Below are 17578 nucleotides of genomic sequence, written 5' to 3'. Positions count from 1 at the left end.
TTCAAATACAGTTATCACACTCAGCAAATTCAACATGAACACTATTACCCAGTATTGTATTCAATATTCTGATTTCTTCCATTGTTTCAATAAAGCCCTTTGGGGCTGTTTTTTTAATCTAGGATATAATCAAGCTTTGCATATTGTATTCAAATGTCATGTGTTTCTAGTTTCCTTTAAACTAGAACGGTTTAAAGAAAATAGTTGACGGTTTTTCATGACATTGTCTTAAAAAGTCATTTTACCGCATATCCCTCAATTTGGGCGTTGTGTCTTCGTTAAATTCAGATGAAATATTTTGAAATCAATACTGCCTTGGAGATGTTGTATTTTCTATGGTTTACATCAGAGGGCATATACTGTCATTTCATCCCATTGCTGATGATACTAAGTTTGACATAAGTTTGTTACAAAACAGTGTTCAGAAACCTTTCAGTTTGAAAGGTACCACCTTTTAACTTTTCATGATTGTTTATCTTTGGAGGGATGCTTCAAAACTATGTGAATATCATGTGAAGAAAAGGGAACCTTTGTGCACTGTTGGTGGGAATGAAAATTGGTACAGCCACAATGAAAACAGTATGGAGATTCTTCAAAAAATTAAAAGTAGAGCTTCCATATGACCAGAGAAATTCCACTCCTAGGTATTTATCTAAACAGAAACACTAATTAGAAAAGATATATGCACTCCTATGTTCACTGCAGCTTATTTACAGTAGTCAAGATACGGAAGCAGTCTGGATAAAGAAGATGTGGTGGGTGGGTGGCTGTAGGGGTGTGACTTAGAATACTGGGGCTTCCCTGGTGGCTCAGATGGTAAGGAATCCGCCTGCAATGCAGGAGACCCAGGTTCAGTCCCTGAGTCAGGACAATCCCCTGGAGAAGGGAATGGCTACCCACTCCAGTATTCTTGCCTTAGCCATAAAAAAAGAATGGAATCGTGGCATTTGTGGCAACATGGATGGTCCTAGAAGGTATTATGCTAAGTGAAAAAAGTCAGATAGAGAAAGACAAAAACTATATGATTTCACTTACATGTGGAATCTTAAAAGTTAACAAATATAACAAAGCAGGAACAGTTATAGCTAGAACAAATAGGTGATTTCCAGGGGGAGAGGTGGGGGATGAAAGAAATAGGTGAGGAAGATTAAGGAGTACAGGGAGATTAAGAAGTATAAATTCCAGTTACTAAGTAAATGAGTCAAGAGGATGAAATGCGCTGTGTGGGGAATACAGTCAATGTTGTTCAGTTGCTAAGTCGTGTCCGACTCTGACCCCATGGACTACAGCATGCCAGGCTTCCCTTTCCTTCACCATCTCCACTATGTAATATTAAATCACTATGTTGTTTACCAGGAACTAACAGTGTTGTAGGTCAACTATACTTCAAAAAAAAAAAACAAAGTCACAGAAAGAGAGATCAGATTTGTGGTTACCAGAGGGCTGGGGTGGGAGGGGGAATTGTATGAAGGTAATCAGAGGTTCAAAGTTAGAAGCTTTCAGTTATAAGTACTAGGGATGTAATATACAACATGATAAATATAATTTAGCACTGCCTTATATATGAAAGTTGAGAGTTCTTATCATACAGAATTTTTTTTCCTATTTCATTTTATACCTATATGAGATGAATGTTCACTAAACTTTTTGTGATAATCATTTCATGATGTAAGTCAAGTCATTATGCTGTATGCCTTGAACTTACATAGTACTATATGTCATAAGACTGGAAGGGAAAAACTAGGAATATCCTGTTTCTAAACAATTTTAGTACTCAGTGCTTTCCAACATCCATGGGTGATACTTGCCTATATTAATATATACTTGTACTTATACAAGTATCTGTGGTGTGCATTTGTGTATAATCATGGTATTTATATTTTCAATCCATTAAAACAGGTTTTTTTCCTTTCCATCCCCCAGTTCATATTTATATTAGCCTTGTACCAAAGTGAGAATCTTTGGTTCCTAACACTATCAATATATTTACTCATTATGTTACTCATAACTGAAACATGTTATTTTTACAGGAAGATTTGGCAGTCATGATCCTTGGTATTTGCCCTAAGTAGCTGAACTTATGTCCACACAAATGTTTATAGCAGCTTTATTCATAATTGCCAAAACTTGAAGCAACTAAGATGTCCTTCAGTAGCTGAATTAATAAACTGTGATATATCCAGATAGTGAATTAGTCTTTATTATTCAGCACTAAAAAGAAATCAGTTATCAAGCCATGAAAAGATATGGAGGAAAATTAAGTGCACCCTATTTAAATGCATCCTAACAAAGGGAAAGAAGCCAGTCTGAAAAGGGCTGTATACTATATGATTCCAGCTGTAATTCTAAAAATGGCAAAACTACAGAAACAGTAAAAAAAAAAAAAAAAAAAAAAATGGTTGCCAGGGCTTAGGGATGAGGCAGGAAGACTAGGTGGAGCACACAGGATTTTTTAAAATGAACTATATTATTACACATGTGTAACTGCAATACTGGCTAATATGCCTATTGGCTGTTTCTGTTATTATATTCAAACTTGAAATAGTCTTTTAATGTTTGTTATAGTCATATTTATAAGTGTATCAGTATCTGGGATACCCTCTATTTTCTTTCATATATACTCCATAAGTTTAAAAAAAAAAACTTTCTTAGCACATTTTAAAACACTGAGTTCACACCTGAAGTTTTAGACTTTGTTATTTTAGGGTTATCCTTTTATTGTTTATTTTCACGCATTTTAGGTTTCTTATTCCATTTGGCAGGAACAAGAGGCTTTAAGGGTATAGACGTCTATCTTAGGCAGCTCAACTTACTGCAGCTGCTTTTGATCTACCATCTGTTGCTTTAAATGACAGTACCCCTTATGGTTTACCATGTGTATGTACGTATAATGTTTCTGTCTTCCACAGTAACATAAGAAGCTTTAATATAAACCAATACCACTTATATTCCAGATTTATATTACATTCCAGATTTAGATTACATTCTTACTTTAAACAAATGGCTTTCATACCCATGTTGACTCTGGTAGGAAAGGTTATAGGTCTCTTTCCATGAAATCTGACAGGTGTTTGAGAAACTTCCCATTTTAACCAAATGGAGTCTAGGTTAGAATGTTAATTCTTCTCTTAAACTCTGACCAATTTATCTCCTTTATCAATGAAGATAATTCAAATAATTTTCCCCACACTTAACACCTAAATTTTTATTGAAATCAGTATTTAAAAAAATGTTTTATGTCTTAAAATACATGATACCTGTATTTTCTGTGTTAAGATCCATAGAAGAGTAAATGAGAAAATATAACAATACTAAATATTAAGTGGGTTGGACTAAGCCAAGTGTGCCTCTTGGATAGTTCTTTTTCTGAGGTTGTCAAGTTTAAGAAAGAAATTCATTTTTACTTAGTTTGCTAGAAGTGACTACACTGTAACCCACAGATCATATAGTAAGCCTCTGGTTATAAAGCAGTGACTTGTTTCAGAATTATAGGGAGAGTGATATGAAATTAATAAGGAAGAAGAGGTTACCATCAAAAACATAGAAATTTTAAAGTCAGTTGGGATTTTGACATTACAGCCTCTTAAAAAGTACCCACCTTTTCATAATATTTTTATAAATATAACATTTGAAAGAAGCATACCATTAACCTCTTTCTCCTGTTTTATTCTCATTATGAAAAGAATATTTACTCAGCAACCTGATTGGTTTCAGGGACTCCCCATCTAAAGTTAAATGTACAAATTTCACAGTGACTGTAAAAGTACACAGAGTGAAAATATACAGGGTAAACATAAGCATACCATAACTTTCCTATATTGCCAACTCTGATAGTTTATATACTAGTCCTGGAAGAAAATAAGAAACATGAGTTTTTCTTCTAGAATTCTTATGACCTCTTAACCACTTCCTAGTTATAATTACAGTTGTTTTTTTTCCTTCCAGAAACTGAAATCAGAGCAGTACTCTTGGCTAAACTTTCTTCAACGTATTTGGCTAATGCAGCTTCCAAAGCATTTCTTTCTGTAAAATGTAACTCGGAGAATACTTTAGTAACTATTTCTAAATGTCTATAAAAACAGATACTTTTCTAATAGCAAGATACACTGAAAGAAATGAGTGGGAAATTTTAAACATATTTGCAAACTATTTGGGAGATGGTAGAAGTGGGAGATCACTCTCAGAATTCTCAATTCGCCAGATCTCCCCCAAATCACTTCCTGAGGTTCAATATTCCAAAACCTTTAGGGTCTCAATCCAAAGTCCTTTTTGAACTTTATCAAAAGCATTTTCCTTATTTACCACCAGATGGCAGATGGATCCACTTTTTGGAGAGCGAACTTGACCCCGCCCTACCGGAAGTTGTCATGCAAAGGAACCCTCTCTGGCCACGCCTAGAGTTCAGCACCATCGACGCGGACAGCGACACCGCCCAGTTTAGTCCCATGACTCGCTGCAGAGATTTTCACCTGACAAAGGAATTGGCCAATCCCAACTGCTTCCAAAGGCTGCGTGACTGACTAATTTACAATGCCTGATATGGAGGGGGGAAACTCTTGATTTGGGACCTAAAGGATGGCAGAGGAAGCAGTTAATTTTATATAATATTTTATAATGCAAAACCCCGGGTTTTCCTTCTCACTGCCCATCAGATTCTAAGTGCATTCTTGTAAATGCTGTCTTGCTGTGCGAGAGACAGTAGATTAACCAACCTTGGTGTGTTGGTTTATTCCGACACAACGCGTAAGACAACGAAGGCGGTACAAAAGTCCGTGTGAGTTATGGCGGCCAATCCCTTTTCTTGCACAAAGCTGCCTGTCAGCTTTTCTAAGAATCTGGCATGGGGACAGACTGCTTTTTCTGCACGGTTTTCTAGTTAGTCTCAAGAACCCAAAAAGCAGCTCTTTTTCTTCACATGAAATTACTATTTTAGAGAGGTTGGACTTTAACACGAGTGTGCTCTAGAAGGTGACTGTTTAGGTGTCATCTTTCCAGTTGCCTAGCAACGAACGAAACAAAAAGAGCACATTTGCAGGTTTTAATTCACATCTTAGACCAGCAAAAACCCAAGGGCAAATGAAAATGGGCTCAGGGCAGTGTAACATATTAACCAGGTCTAGTGTTTAGAACTACTCTCAGTGTTGGGGCAACATGTAGGGCTAATGGGGAAAAAGTAGCTGTATTAAGATGAACGAGTAAGCTAAGTGAAGCTGATTTATAGCTGTACTTTATTGGTGTGGTATGGATTGCTTTTTCTTTTCCCACTGTTTAGGCAGCAATAATTCATACCTTGAACCAGCAGAGGGCGAATCGACTGCATTTTTTTGCCCCTAAGACACTCCCTTCCTTCACCCCCACCTCCTCTCAACTTTTGCCCAGGGGAAATTAATTTACTAGGTTCTTCAAATATAGACCAAGGAAGGAAGGTGTGAAGGAGGGAGAGCAGCAGTGCAGAACTCACCAGGGCGCTGCCCTGTCAGCTTTGGATCGGGGGCTGCTCTCGTGTCCCCTTACTTGGAGCTGCAGAGGGAATTGCAGGTTTTCCCAGGAGGCGGCAGGGATAAAAAGCAGCCCACCCTCAGAAGGCATGGATATTAGTGATTACTAGCTTCAGAGAATTTGGAGAGTCAGAGGTAACTTGGTTACACCACAGATACAACCTATGAAGGTTTGAAAGAGAAAAGAACCAGTACCCTTCTCAGGGCCAGTAATAGCTCAGTATGCTGGAACAGGAACAACAACAAATGGCTCTGCTCTTGCTTCCATACTCTAGGGACAAAAATGGGGTGGGGGTAGGGAAAGGAAAAGATGAAAGACTAAGAGTCTGACTGAGTCGTCTTTAAAACAGAACAAGCAAAGCAAGCCACTCACGGGTTGAGACAATGAGAAAAAGCGTGCCAGAATGCAGGGCAGAGCAATAAAGCGTGCTCTACAAAGTTAATTTATTGTCAGGCGGAGCCCTCTGCATTCTGGACAAGCATACCACTGGCTCCAGAGGGGTGTTTTACCTTGTTTTGTGAGACTTTGCAGAATCTTCTTGGGCAGGCTGCCAGAAATCCCATTAATTGGACATGCCCTTTCTCCTCCACATATTTATGTCTCAGTCTCAAACTAGTAAAATTAATTTTTTCTGGAGGCCATTAAACTAAATTTTATGCAGCATTGCATTTTCTCTCCTTCAGTCATTAAATTTCTGTCAAGCTTGTTTTTAAAGGACCATTTCATTAATAAATTCTATTCATGAGGAAGTATGATACTCTCTTAAAGCTGATGATGGGTAGACCAAGAGGAAGGTATTTTAGGATAGATCAACATTTTTTAGAAAGCATGATTTGATTCTATTTCACCATTAATCTTACAGGTAAATTCTACTTTGATGGAGTTGTATTGCACACCTTTGTTTCTATAGCATTCCCTGTGTATTTAAGCACTTATAAATTTTCTGTGCATATACCAAACTTCATTCATGTTACACTAGGATGCAGACAAGTGCTTAAAACTGGCTAATATAATCTCCTTATATAAACCAGAATTATCTCTTAAAAACTGGAGCAGTAAGTCACTGAACAAGTACTTAGTAAAAGAGAATGTTTGAAAAGCCAATAAGCATGTTAAAAGGTTTCAACATCATTATCAAAGAAATGGAATTTAAAACCACATTGAAAGACCTTTAGCCACCCAAGAGCTGACATTTTCAAGTGTTGGACAAGGATAGGACAACTTCAGCTATCACACACTGCTGGTGGGGTGTAAGGTAGTACAGTCACTCTGGAAAACTGTCAGCATTTACTCAAGTTCAGTGTATGCGTACCCTACAACTCAATCATTGCAGTCTTAGGTATATGTTAAATAGAAGTATGTGCACCCAAAGACACATAAAAGAATGTTCAGTTCAGTTGTTGAGTCATGTCCAACTCTTTGTGAGACCCCATGAACTGCAGCATGCCAGACTTTCCTGTCCCATCACCAACTCCCAGAGCCTACTCAAACTCATGTCCATTGAGTCGGTGATGCCATCCAACCATCTCATCCTCTGTCGTCCCCTTCTCCTCCTACCTTCAGTCTTTCCTAGCATCAGGGTCTTTTCCAATGAGTCGGTTCTTCCCATCAGGTGGCCAAAGTATTAGAGTTTCAGCTTCAGCATTAGTCCTTCCAATGAATATTCAGGACTGGTTTCCTTTAGGATGGAGTGGTTGGATCTCCTTGCAGTCCAAGGGATTCTCAAGAGTCTTCTCCAACACCACAGTTCAAAAACATCAATTCTTCAGTCTTCAGCTTTCTTTATAGTCCAACTCTCACATCCATACATGACTACTGGAAAAACCATAGCTTTGACTAAACGACCTTTGTTGGTAATGTCTCTGCTTTTGAATATGCTATCTAGGTTGGTCATATCTTTTCTTCCAAGGAGCAAGCATCTTTTAATTTCATGGCTGCAGTCACCATCTGCAGTGATTTTGGAGCCCCCCAAAATAAAGTCTCTCATTGTTTCCCCATCTATTTGCCATGAAGTGATGGGATTGAATGCCATGATCTTAGTTTTCTGAATGTTAAGTTTTAAGCCAGCTTTTTTGCTCTCCTCTTTCACTTTCATCAAGAGGCTCTTTAGTTTTTCCCTTTCTGCCGTAAGGGTGGTGTCATCTGTGTATCTAAGGTTATTGATATTTCTCCCAGCAATCTTGTTTCCAGCTTATGCTTCATCCAGCTCTGCATTTCACATGATGTACTCTGCATATAAGTTAAATAAGTAGGGGGACAATATACAGCCTTGATGTACTCCTTTCCCGATTTGGAACCAGTCTTATTGTTCCATGTCCAGTTCTAAATGTTGCTTCTTGATCTGTTCATTGTAACTAAAATTTGTAAGCAATCCAAACCTCAACAGTAGAATATAGATTGTTATTGCTATATACAGAAACATATATAGCAAAGAAAAAGGCTTCCCTGGTGTCTCAGACAGTAAAGCATCTGCCTAAATGCGGGAGACCCAGGTTCGATCCCTGGGTCGGGAAGATCCTCTGGAGAAGGAAATGGCAACCCACTCCAGTACTCTTGCCTGGAAAATCCCATGGACGGAGGAGCCTGGTAGACTACAGTCTATGGGGTCGCAGAGTCGGACACGACTGAGCGACTTCACTTTCACTTTCATATAGCAATGACCTTTTAAAATACTGCTAAATGCAACAATATGTGTAAATCTCATAATATTCAACAGGAGAAACTCAAACACATTTTTTATGATTCTACTTACATAAAGCTCAATTATTGGAAAAACTAATTCAGAATAGTAGTTGCCTTTAGTGGAGATCAACACTGGAAAGGGGTAAGAGGGAGGCCTCAGAGGGAATTGGTAATGTTTTGTTTCTTGATCTGGGTGGTGGTTACTCAAGTTTGTTCACCCTTTAAATATCTATTGAGCTATGTACTATGATTTGTACATGTTAATTATGTTATACAATATAAGTTCCTTAATGTAGCCTATAAGGCCCTAGAAAAACTAGTCCTACCTAAATTTCCAATTTCTTATTAACTATTTCCTCCCTTCATTATCACACTTGAATTAGTGAGCTTTCATCAGTTCTAGAACGTATCTCTTTTCAATCTTAAGGCCCTTGGCCTTGCTACTCTCTGCCTGGAATGCATTATCACCAGCTCTCTTTGTATCATGTTCCTTCCAATCCTTCAACTCTCAGGTCAATGATACCTTTTTAGAGAAAGCTTGCATTGATTCTTCTATCTGAAGTCCCCGTGTCATTGTTTTTATTTGCTGCTATAGTGAATAATCAAAAACCCAGTGACTTTAAACAATACAAACTTATGATCTGAGACTTCTGGAGGTCACCAGTCTGATATGGGTGTCCCTGGGCCAACATCAAGGCACCAGCAGGAGCATCTCCTTCTGGAGGCTCTAGGGGAGGATCCATTTCCTGGCTGTTGCCAGCTTTTAGAGGCTGGAGGCATTTCTGGGCTTGTGGCTCCTTCCACCTTCACCATCAGTAGTGCAGCATTTTCAAATCTCAGATTCTGATCCTCTCTTCCCTCTTTTCCACTCTCTCAACATTGTTGGATCCAGCCAGATATTTCAGTAAACTGTCCTGATCTCAATGTCAGCTGATTTAGCAACATTAATTCCCCTATAACATATTCACAACTTCTGAGAACTGGAATTGTGGACATCTTTGAGAGGGGCATCATTCTGCCTACCACACTCCCCCTTTTTGTAGCATATAATATTAGGAGCAGTCATCACAATTTTTACTCATTTTATGTATTTCTCTGCTCATTCCCTGTCTAACTGCCTCTACTCTAAGGTAAATCCTATGACAGCACAGACCCTATATCTGTCTTCTCTGCTATTTCCTTGTGCTTAGCATCATGCCTGACATATTACAGAAATTCATTAAGTAATTGTGAAAAGAATAAACAATTATCAGCTTAGATCTGTGTTTTGACACTTAACAACTCTGATTTTTAGCTTTTTTTTTTATCTTTTCCTTTCATATATAGTGTCTTGGCAGGAAGGGGACTTCTAGTGGAATCACAGTATAGATTTTTCAAGCTCTGTACTCACTCACTGTAAAAAATCATTCCCACAAATAGAGATCTATATATGTCACATACATATCTTCATTTTTGTCATACTTAAAAAGTACAGTTTATATGTTATTTCCTTCTAGAAAACTGTATATCACAGGGCTCATATTCTAAAGGATAATCCAAGGTGAAGAATTAGAATTCTTTATTACAGTCATGTAAAGTTTTTTGGGGGGCTCCAAAATCATTGCAGATGGTGACTGCAGCCATGAAATTAAAAGACGCTTGCTCCTTAGAAGAAAAGCTATGACCAACCTAGACAGCATATTAAAAAACAGAGACATTACTTTGTCGACAAAGGTCCATCTAGTCAAAGCTATGTTTTTTTCCAGTAGTCATGTATGGATGTGAGAGTTGGATTATAAAGAAAACTGAGTGCTGAAGAATTGATGCTTTTGAACTGTGGTGTTGGAGAATACTCTTGAGAGTCCCTTGGACTGCAAGAAGATCAAACCTGTCAATCCTAAAGGAAATCAACCCTGAATAATCATTGGAAGAACTAATGCTGAAGCTCCAATACTTTGGCCACCTGATGCAAAGAGCTGACTCACTGGAAAAGACCCTGATGCTGGGAAAGACTGAGGGCAGGAGGAGAAGGGGACAACAGAGAATAAGATGGTTGGATGGCATCACCAATTTGATGGACATAAGTTTGAGCAAGCTCCGGGAGTTGGTGATGGACAGGGAAGCCTGTTGTGCTGCATTCCGTGGAGTCACAAAGAGTTGGACATGATTGAGTGACTGAACTGCACTGATTACAGTCATGTGAGAAAAAATGGGGCAGATGAGGCTCTAAGTATGATCCTCGCATGTAATTAGAAAGACAGGTGTCAGATAATCATTGTGTCTTTGTTTTACCAGGTTATAATATCTGATACCAAGGTTTAAAAAAATACTTGGAAAAATATACTCTGTGATTCACCTGTTTATTCAGCAGATACTTATTAATCATCTGTTAAGTGTCAGACCCTCTTCTAGGCTCTGGGTACACAGTACAAAGTCTCTGCCTATAGGGAGCCATTTGCAGCAATGTGGATAGACCTAGAGATTTCATGCTGAGTGAAATAAGTCAGACAGATATCATATGATATTGCTTATATGTAGAATCTTAAAGAAAGAAAAAAGGTAGAAGTGAACTTATCTACAAAACAGAAATAGAGGGACTTCTTTGGTGGTCCTGTGGTTAAAAATTCACCTGCCAGTGCGGGGGACACGGGTTCCATCCCTGGTCTGGGAAGATCCCTCATGCCAAGGAGCAATTAAGCCTGTGTGCCACAACTACTGTCCTACAAGCTTCAACTGCTGAGCTTCCCATGCCTAGAGCCTGTGCCCTGCAACGAGAAGCTCACGCACCACAATGAAGAATAGCCCCCACTCGCCACAACTAGAGAAAGCCCACATGGCAACGAAGACTCAGAGCAGCCATGAATAAGTAAATTAAATTTTAAAAAATAGTTACAGGTGTAGAAAACAAACATGCTTGCAGGGGATAAGAGGAGTGGATAAATTAGAAGTTTGGGATTAAAATACAAACACTATATAAAATATAATAACGACCTATTGTATAGCACAGGGAACTCTACTCAGTACTCTGTAATGATCTATATGGGAAAAGAATCTTTAAAGGGGATAAATGTGTATGTATAACTGATTCATTTTGCTGTAGACCTTAAACATAACACTGTAAATCAACTATACTCCAATAAAAAATTTAAAAATAAAAAGAAGGGGATGATGAGAAACCCAGAGGGTTTTGAATGGATATCTGAATGAAATTTTTAAAGCTAAGTCTGGTTGTTGTATGGGTATAAGAAGGGATCCCAGTTAGAAGGCCATTGCAGAAATATGGGCAGAATTGAAAGAGACACATGTACCCTCTGTGTTCATTGCAGCACTCTTTACAATACAATAGCCAGGACATGGAAGCAACATAGATGTCCATTGGCAGTCAAATGTGTAAGGATGTTGTGGTACATATACACAATGGAATATTACTCAGCTATAAAAAAAGAATGCATATGAGTTCTAATGAGGTGGATGAAACGAGAGCCTATTATACAGAGTAAAGTCAGAAACACTGATACAGTATATTAATGCATATATATGGAATTTAAAATGACAGTAATGATGACGCAAGGTAGCAAAAGAAACACATGTAAAGAACAGACTTTTGGACTGTGGGAGAATGCGAGGGTGAGATGATTTGAGAGAACGGCATTGAAACATGTACATTACCATTTGTAAAATAGATGACCAGTGGAAGTTTGATACATGAATCAGGGCACTCAAAGCCAGTGCTCTGGAACAACCCAGAGGGATGGGGTGGGGAGAGAGGTGGGAGGGGTGTTCAGGATGAGGGGGACGTGTGCACCTGTGTCTGATTCATGTCAATGTATGGCAAAAACCACCATAATGCTGTAAAGTAATTATCCTCCAATTAATTTTAAAAAATAGTGATAGTGTGAATTAGGGTGATAGTGCTGGAGTTAACATAAATTGGTTGGATTTGATTCATATTTTAAAGATAAAATTTGACATGATTTGATAATGGTCTTACATATGGAATGTTAAAGAAAAACGGCCCCCTGTTTGGGGTATTTTGGTATTGGTGGTGCCATTTACTGTTATGGAAATTCAGGGTTAGTTTTAGTATGGAAAAGATTAAGAATTGTGGCCATGCACAATTTGAAATGCTTGTTAAACATAAGTTATGTTGATTGAGCTACTAGTTATTTGGGTCTGTGGACTTATGGGGAGATATCACATCTAGAAAGAAAAGATTAGGAAAACTGTAATTAAAACAATGAAATTTAATAAGATCATGTAGGGATTTAATGTAGTTGAAAAGATGGCCAATGCTAGGGTACATCAGCTTTTTGAGGTCTAGGAAATGGAGAGAAGTCAGCAAAGGAGACTGAGGGGGAGTAGCCAGTTGGTCATAGAAAATCAGAAGAGAAAGTGTTCCGAAAGTCACGTGGAGAAATTGTGTCAAGAAGGAAGTGGGCAATACAGCTGTGTTTAGTCAGATGAAATTTGAGGTTCAAAGATGGAGGTCCTTTGTGACCTTGGCAGAGTAGATTCAATGAAGTGATTAAAACTTGATTTAATGTGACAATGTATTATGAAAATATTATACAGCTTGGATTTCTTTTAAATACTACTACTTGAAGTAGAGATTACATGAACTTCCAGCTTTGATGGCCTATATACATGTAATTCTAAATTCAAAATTCCTTGATATTAGATCAAAGTATATAGGTAATTGACTGTAATGGTGGCTGCCTGAAGGATATACTGAGGCAGTTTCTTCATAGCTCTGTGGATAGTATTTAATCCTCTGCCCATGATTTCCCTAACTGGGAAACTCTCTTCCTCTTTTGAGGTAATTACAGATGCCTACTGTGCCTCAAGATAGAAACATAAACTTCTTTGATGTAGAGATCCTCATTTGAACTTCTATTTTATCTGAACCAGTGGCTTTCAAAGCATTTTCTAAGACCTAGTTCACAAACTAGTTTTTTATGTTCACTTGTTTATATGCCATGTTAAGCTGTTTCTGATAATTGCAATCAGAATCACTAGGCCTCCTACTCTTGCAAATTGTCCATGCCACAGAGTTTTTAAATCCTTCTCATGGGCCAAATAAAGGAGTTTTAGAATGCAATCACTAAAAAAAAAAAAAGCCTAAGCCACAAAAACAGAAATATAGACCAATGGAACAAGATAGAAAGCCCAGAAATAAACTCACACACCTATGGGTACCTTATTTTTGACAAAGGAAGCAAGAATATACAATGGGGCAAAGAGAGTCTCTTCAGTAAGTGCTGCTGGGAAAACTGGACAGCTACGTGTAAAGAATAGAATACTCTCTAACACCGTACACAAAGATAAACTCAAAATGGATTAAAGACCTAAATGTAAAACCATAATCTATAAAACTCTTTGAGGAAAACACTATGTCACTCTATGACATAAATCACAGCAAGATCCTCTACAACCCACCTCCTAGAGTTCAGTCGCTCAGTCATGTCCGACTGCAAGACCCCATGGCCTGCAGCATGCCAGGCCTCCCTGTCCATCACCAACTCCCAGAGTTTACTCAAACTCATGTTCATTGAGTCAGTAATGCCATCCAACCATCTCATCCTCTGTCATCCCCTTCTCCCGCCTTCAATCTTTCCCAGCATCAGGGTCTTTTCCAAATGGGTCAGTTCTTCACATCAGGTGGCTAAAGTATTGAAGTTTCAGCTTCAGTATCAGTCTTTCCAATGAATATTCAGGACTGATTTCCTCTAGGATGGACTGGTTTGATCTTGCAGTCCAAGGGACTCTCAAGAGTCTTCTCCAACACCACAGTTCAAAAGCACCAATTCTTCAGCGCTCAGCTTTCTTTATAGTCCAACTCAACATCCATACATGACTACTGAAAAAACCATAGCTTTGACTAGACGGACCTTTGTTGGCAAAATAATGACTCTGCTTTTTAATATGTTGTCGAGGTAGGTCATAACTTTTCTTCCAAGGAGCAAGCATCTTTTAATTTCATGACTGCAGTCACCATCTGCGGTGATGTTGTATTCCTCCTTAGAGTAATGGAAATAAAAACAAAAATAAGTAGGATCTGATTAAACTTAAAAGCTTTTGCACAGCAAAGGAAACTAGAAACAAGGTGAAAAGACAGTCCTCAGAATGGGAGAAAATAATAGTACATTTAACTACTGACAGAGGATTAATTTCTAAAGTATACAAGCAGTTCATACAACTCAATACCAGAAAAACAAACAACCCAATCAAAAAGTGGGCAAAAGACCTAAACAGACATTTCTCCAAAGAAGACATCAGATGGCTGATAAACACATGAAAAGATACTCATCGCTTATTAGAGGAATGCAAATCAAAACTACCATGAGATATCACCTCACACAGGTCAGAATGGCCATCATCGAAAAATCTACAAACAATGCTGAGAGCACGCAGAGAAAAGAGAACCCTCAGGGACTCTTGGAGGGAAGGTAAATTGATACAACCACTATGGAAGATGGCATGGAGATTCCTAAACAAGCTAGGAATAAAACCACCATATGACCCAGCAATCCCACTCCTAGTCATATACCCTGAGGAAACCAAAATTTTAAAAGATATATGTACCCCAAAGTTCACTGCAGCACTGTTTACAATAGCTAGAACATGGAAGCAACCTAGTTGTCCATCAACAGATAAATGAACAAAGAAACTCTGGTACATACATAAAATAGAATATTACTCAGCCATAAAAAGGAATGCATTTGAATCAGTTCTAATGAGGTGGATGGACCTAGAGCCTATTACACAGAGTGAAGTAAGTCAGAAATAGAAAGACAAATATCATATATTAACATGTATATGGAATCTAGAAAGATGGAACTGATGAACCTATTTGCAGGGCAACCATGGAAACAGAGACAGAGAACAGATTTATGGACATAGGGTGGGATGCATGGAGAGAGTAACATGGAAACATATATATTATCATATGTAAAATATATAGCCAGTGGAAATTTGCTGTGTGACTTGGAACTCAAACCAGGGCTCTGTAACAACCTAAAGGAGTGGGATGGTGGGGGAGGTTTAAGAGGGAGGGGACATAGGTACACCTATGGCTGATTCATGTTGGTGTTTGGCAGAAACCAACACAATATTGTATAGCAATTATCCTTCAACTAAAAATAAATTATATTTTTATAATTATTGTGTATATATATATAATTTTTATATTTTATATTTTTATAATAAAAATTTATTTAACTTATTTAATAAAATTTAATATTTTATTTAACCCTGTTTATTTAAAGTTATTTATTTATATTAAATATTTGTTTAATATTTAATAAATAATAAAATAATATTTAATAAATATTATTTAATATATATTATTTATATATAAATAATAAATAACTTTATTATTTTAAAATAAATATTAATTTTATATTTTAGAATATTTATAAAATATAGAATATGTATAATATATATATATAATTGTGTGTGTGTGTGTATGTGTGTGTGTGTATATATATATATATATATATATATCAGATCAGTCACTCAGTCTTTGCAACCCCATGAATCACAGCACACCAGGCCTCCCTGTCCATCACCAACTCCTGGAGTTCACTGAGACTCATGTCCATCGAGTCAGTGATGCCATCCAGCCATCTCATCCTCTGTCGTCCCCTTCTCCTCCTGCCCCCAATCCCTCCCAGCATCAGAGTCTTTTCCAATGAGTCAACTCTTTGCATGAGGTGGCCAAAGTACTGGAGTTTCAGCTTTAGCATCATATATATAATGTAAGCCAGCTCTTTTTCATGGACGTGTTAAATCAAGGGACTTCTAAAGTTTCATTTCTCCTAACACTCAATCAGCACTATACCCTTCACCTTCTATGTGTGTGGCCTACTCAGGGCCAGAAAATATGATGAGATGGATACCATTTCAGCCTCAAACTAGGGTCCTAAAGGTAAGATAAGCAGTTAAATTGTTAACAGTAAATATGTTACAGATATCATAAGAATACAGCATAATAGCAGGACTCAAAATTCTAGGTGGGGGATGCAAGGTTATGAAAGACTGGACTCTGAAAGATGAGAAGTTATCCAGGAAAGAAAACAGTGACTTAGTAATAGGGAAGAGCATGTACACAGGTTTAGAGGCCATGGAAGAATGGAAGGCTAGTGCAATATTTAAGAGCACTGTTGAGAAAGGGGATAAACAGTATCACTTTTTCTGTCTTTTAGGGTGATCTGTCTCAAAACTACTTACTGAATTTCAAACTTCCTTAGAAATTGATTATTCATTATTATGGATAAATGTCAAAAATTTTAAAGTATTTTTATGTAATAATCAATATTCATTAGTTATATATAATAGCTAATACAGATTATTACTGCAACTTTTATTAATATTTTAAAAATTCTTTTCAGGTAATTTTAGATACATTTTACAAGTGTTCTCTAGACTTATTGCCAGCCGGGAGGGAATGGAATGGGAGTTTGGGGTTAGCAGATACCAACTATTATATACAGAACGGATAAATAACAAGATCCTACTATAGCACAGGGAACTATATTCAATATCCTGTGATAAACCATAATGGAAAAGAACATTTTTCTTAAAATGTATATATATACATATATATGTATGTTTAACTGAATCACCTTTGCTGTACAGCAGAAATTAACACAACATTATAAATCAACTGTACTTCAATTAAGAAATTAAAAATGGAAAAAAAAAAAAAAGAAAAAGAAAAAAAAAGTGAAAAAAAAAAAAAGAAATTAAAAGTGTTCCCTAATCCTTCCAAGATTGCCTGACTATTCTGATTGTTCCTTAGTTCACTCTCATGAGGCTCTGGGGAATACTTGTACATATTAAGCATTTCTGCTTACCCCAATTCCACAACAACAGTCATGAAAAATAATCTATTAATAAATATTATTAAATGATGCCTCATTTCTGATATGCTCCAAATATGAAAATTGAGGAAATTAATTTCTAAAATTTAATAAACTCAAGATAACATGTCACTGATGATTCATCCTCTTATTATTTCTGGACTTCTGGATATGGAAGAGGCAAATGAAAAGAGAATAGATATGGAGAGTGAAAATTGTAGGTTGTTTTTCCTGTGAGAAATTGAGACAATACCTAGTATAGGTTTCATCTTATATGTAAAGAAACTTGAGGCCTAGAGAAATAGGATGTCTTAACTCCAAGTTAGAAACAAATTGTCATAGAAATCAGTTTTCTTATGACAAAGATCTTTGGCACTCATAAAAAGTTTTTTGATCTTTAAAAGTTAGCAGGTCATTGCTTAACATTTATTCAGTCAATTAGCCAGTATTTATAGAGGTCCTATACTATTTTAGGACTATGTGCCAGGGATACAGCACTGAATAGACAAAAATTTTTGCCTCTAGTAATCGAGAGATAATCAGACCACCCATATCAG

The sequence above is a fragment of the Bos taurus genome, chromosome 7 (assembly GCF_002263795.3).
Source record: "Bos taurus isolate L1 Dominette 01449 registration number 42190680 breed Hereford chromosome 7, ARS-UCD2.0, whole genome shotgun sequence".
Classification (NCBI taxonomy): domain Eukaryota; kingdom Metazoa; phylum Chordata; class Mammalia; order Artiodactyla; family Bovidae; genus Bos; species Bos taurus.
This window is presented reverse-complemented; position numbering follows the sequence as displayed.